This window comes from Sapajus apella, unplaced genomic scaffold, assembly GCF_009761245.1.
Source record: "Sapajus apella isolate SASKATOON/1434 unplaced genomic scaffold, GSC_monkey_1.0 scaffold160, whole genome shotgun sequence".
Lineage (NCBI taxonomy): Eukaryota > Metazoa > Chordata > Mammalia > Primates > Cebidae > Sapajus > Sapajus apella.
The window spans coordinates 834,299-839,188 of NW_022437100.1; positions in this window are offsets into that span (position 1 = coordinate 834,299).

Genomic DNA, 4,890 nt, shown 5'->3' on the forward strand with positions numbered 1-4,890 from the left:
TTCCGTTTACAGAGCGTTCCGTTTACAGAGGGTTCCGTTTACAGAGGATTCCGTTTACAGAAAGAGTTCCGTTTACAGAGCGTTCCGTTTACAAAGGTTTCCGTTTACAGCGGGTTCCGTTCACAGCGGGTTCTGTTCAGAGAGGGTTCCGTTTACAGAGCGTTCCGTTTACAGAGGGTTCCGTTTACAGAGGATTCCGTTTACAGAAAGAGTTCCGTTTACAGAGCGTTCCGTTTACAAAGGTTTCCGTTTACAGCGGGTTCCGTTCAGAGAGGGTTCCGTTTACAGAGCGTTCCGTTTACAGAGGGTTCCGTTTACAGAGGGGCTCCATTTACAGAGGGGTTCCGTTTACAGACGGTTCCGTTTACAGAGGGGTTCCGTTTACAGAGGGGTTCCGTTTACCGAGGGTTCCGTTTACAGAGAGGTTCCGTTTACAGAGGGTTCCATTTAGAGACGGGTTCCGTTTACAGAGGGCTCCGTTTACAGAGGGCTCCGTTTACAGAGGGGTTCCGTTTACGGAGGGGTCCGTTTAGAGAGGGGTTCCGTTTACAGAGGGCTCCGTTTACAGAGGGTTCCGTTTACAGAGGGTTCCGTTTACAGAGGGGTTCCGTTTACAGAGGGGTCCGTTTAGAGAGGGGTTCCGTTTACAGAGGGCTCGGTTTACGGAGGGGTTCCGTTTACAGAGGGGTCCGTTTAGAGAGGGGTTCCATTTACAGAGAGTTCCGTTTACAGAGGGTTCCGTTTACAGAGGGGTTCTGTTTACAGAGGGATTTTAGTTTGTTGACAGGACCCTGCCATGTCATTCTTCCCCATGCAGCCAGAGCAATATTTGCACACAGCTATTCAGGGGCCCCCACTGCCCTCAGGACCCTATCCAAGCTTCCTGAGTCTGGCTTCAAGGCCCTCCCTGACTGGAGGCCACACCCGCTCCTGAAGATTCTCCCTACGCATCCAATCCTGTGGCCACACAGAAGGGGAATGACTCGCAGGCCTCCCCTTCTCCCCAGGGTTTGGTCCCTCCCTGCCCTGCATGTGGCATCCTTCCTTTCCTTCTTACTCCACAGCCTCCTTATCCTTCAGGTCCCTGGTGTCGCATCCCCTATGCAGCCTCCCAGGCCTTGACCCTTGCTTTCTGATGGGGCTAGATACCTGCCAGAGGCCTTGCTTCTCTCCCCGACTTAAGTGGGTGCTCCCCAAGCTCAGGACCTGAGTCCCCTTCGTTCTGTATTTCTTTATGCTGCCTGGTATGTGTCTGGAGCACAGGAGGTGTTTAGTCACTGTGATGTGGAGGGAAGGGTGGTCAGTGGATTAATGGAAAATGGATTGATGGATGAACAGAAGAAGGATGAATGGGGGATCATGGAGGGAATGATGGCGGGAGAGAAGGAATGAGGGGGGAGAAGGATGGATGGATGGTTGGATGGTTGGATGGATGGATGGGTGCATGCATGGATGGACAGATGGATGGATGGACGAACAAGCCTCCCTTGGAACCATCAACCACCCAATAGGGGTCAGAATGAGGTAGAGAGATGAGCCCAGAGGTGGGGTAAAGGGCTGAAGCTTTTGGGGTGGGCAGTGGTGAGGGGTCCCTGGAAAAGAGGAGCTCTTGTGAGCCTGGGGCCATACCCAGAGCACCTCTTTCCTGGGCCCAGTCTCCACCCAAGCCCCAATTCTAATGAAGGCCTTGTTTTGTAAGAATTTTTAAACGCTTTAAGTAGAAATTTGCAAATTGCAACATCTGCCAATTTCTAGTGGTATATATCCTGCCACCATGACCCATTTCAAGCTAGCATCGTGATGTCTGTGAACCTGTGATTGGGTAGACATCCCCACAGTCGGCTCCAGTGCAAGCCGGCCGCAGCCACCATTGGCTGTGCAGCTGAGGACACAAGGCTTCTCATAGACTCCTGTAAGGAGCCTGCCCTGTCGTGAGAACCACCCAAAGAGCTTGAGGGCATGTCACAAACAAAGATGCCTGCCCTTGTGATGCTTACAATCTAGTAGGGGAGACAGATGGATGGACAGACAGTGGATATGGATGGACAGAATAACAATATTTTTTCAGGAAGACCAGAACACAGCAGAAAGGCCCTGAAGCGCAGGAAAGCCAAGGTCGCTACAGGAAGTTTGGCGTTTACCAAGGTTGGGGGTGAGATTAGCTATCTGTTTTGCAGAGGAGATGGGGTATGTTTTACCTGCCATGCAAGCCCCAGGCCATGCACCCTGTGGTGGCCACATCACAGAAGATGCAAGTCCCAGGACCTAACAAGCGTGCAGCTGAGAAGAGCAACAGCTCCACTCTAGGCCAGCAGTGGGGACGGACTCTGCGCTGTCCCCGCTGCCCCCAGCCATGGAGAGATGCGTGTCTGCCACGGGGGAAGCAGCGCCACCCAGGGGCTGGGGAAATGGCAAGCATGGCCTCTTGGGGGTGGAGGGTCTAGAACCCAAACCTCCATCCCTCTCTGGGGAGGCACCATGGGAGTCGGCTTGCCACTTCTGGCCACCTCTCAATCCCAAGAGTGCACCAGGTGGGGTCATCCACCACGCAGTCATGTCTTGATGTGGCTCATGGCCTTCCTGCCTCACTGCACGGGCCGAACTCATTCCCACCCCCCTCCCGTTCCTTTCCTCCTTGTCTCCGAAAACACAGATTCCTGCTGCCTTTAGGACTTTACTGCTGATCTCCAAAGAGATTAAGCAATCTCAAAGATAAACACACAGCAAATCCAAAGAAATCCTGCAAAATCCAGGAAGCGCCTTTCTCTGGTTGGAAGTTGGGTACATTGTGGGATGATTCTGCCAGCCTGTGTAATTTCTGATATTATGGATGAGGATGGATTTTCCAAAATTCTAGGAATCATGCTCTTTCTTTTCTTTTCTTTTCTTTTTGAAACAGAGGTTCACTCCATTGTCCAGGCTGGAGTGCAGTGGCGCAATCTCGGCTCACTGCAACCTCCGCCTCCCAAGTTCAAGCAATTCTCCTGTCTCAGCCTCCCGAGTAGCTGGGACTACAGGCGCAGCCACCATGCCAGGCTAAATTCTGTGTTTGTAGTAGAGACGTGGTTTTACCATGTTGGCCAGGCTGGTCTCAAACTCCTGACCTCAAACTAATGCCCAGCTAAATTTTGTGTTTTTAGTAGAGACAGGGTTTTACCACGTCAGCCAGGCTGGTCTCAAGCTCCTGACTTCAGGTGATCAACCCGCGTGAGCCTCTCAAAGTGCTGGGATTATAGGCGTGAGTCATCGCACCCGACCTCATGCTCTTTCATTCAAAGAATATTTATTGAGGAGCCACTCTGTGCCACCCTCTTTTTCTAGGTGCTTAGGACACCACAGTGAACAAAACAAAGATGCCCGCCCTTGTGACGCTTACAGTCTAGTGGGGCATGGGGTGAGAAACAGACAAGAAACATAAGGACTAAGTTTCATAGGAGGTTGAAAGATGACAATACACTATCAGAAAAGAAAAAATGGGAGACGGAGAATCAGGAGCCCCATTTTAAACACAGCCATCAGAGTAGATGGACCTCATGAGAAGGCGATGGGAAAATCTGAAGGAAGGTGGGAGCCAGGCAGACCCAGAGGAAGGATGAAAACTGTGGAACACTTCCTGAACATATGAGGCAATTTATAACTCCCTGAAATGTGCTACACGATTCCCGGTGCATGCCTTTGCCCACGCTAGCCTGTGAGAAGAGACTGCTTGACTTGCTCTCAAAGACTGTTGATGGGATTTATAGATGCGATTGTACAGAATAGAATGCTGCTTACAATCCTCTTCTTCATTCTTCCTCCTAGAAAACTCCTACCCAGCCTTCAAAACCCAAACACGAATGGGCAGAGTTGGATGCTCCTCCTTTGAGCTCCCTGTGCCTGCACCTTGTATAAATCTCTTTTCTAGCCCCAATACATGGTGTCTCCCTCATTTTACTGCAGGTCAGAGCCTTCCCCTGGACTGAGAACCCACAAGGGGATCTGACCTGCTCAAGCTGTTTATGGATCCCCAGAGCTCCTGGGACCAATGTGTGATTGACGTTGTCAGAACTGAAATGACCTGTTACTGCTTTAATGCCCCCTCTCATGCAGATGGTTTGCATTTCTGGGACCTTTGGTGCATCAGTTGAGGCTCTTTGGTCGAGCAAGAGAACTCAACTCGTACTAGCTAAAGGTAAAGTTAAAAAAAAGAGAGAGAGAGATGTTGGGGATGGAGGCAAGGGGCTAGAGACCCAACCAAACCCATAGGAAGGACAAGCCAGGGCTGTGCCCGGGATCCCTGGCTCCGCCTCCTAATGCAGTCAGCTCCATCAGCTCTCAGCTATGATTCTGCTTCCCAAATATGCAGAGCAGGACTCAAGAGGCCCCGCTAGAGTTGAGGCCTCCCTTGGAGCCATCAGCCACCCATTGGGGGTCGACGAGGTAGAGAGATGAGCCCGAAGGTGGGGTGAGGGGCTGAGGTAGTGAGGGGGTCCCTGGAAGAGTAGTTCTCGTGAGCCTGGGGCCACTGCCAAAGCATTTCCTTTCCTGGGCCCAGACCCCACCCACGTCACATTTCTAATGAAGGCCTTGTTTTGTACGAATTTTTAAATGCTGGCCGGGCATGGTGGCTCACACCTGTAATCCCAGCACTTTGGGAGGCCGAGGCAGGTGGATCATGAGGTCAGGAGATTGAGGCCATCCTGGCTAACACATTGAAACCCCATCTCTACTAAAAATTAGCCAGGCGTGGTGACACACACACCTGTAGTCCCAGCTACTTGGGAAGCTGAGGCAGGAGAATGGCTTGAGCCTGGGAGGCGGAGGTTGCAGTGAGCCGAGATCGCACCACTGCACCCCAGCCTGGGCAACAAGAGAAAAACTGCGTCTCAAAAAAAAAAAGAATTTTTAAAT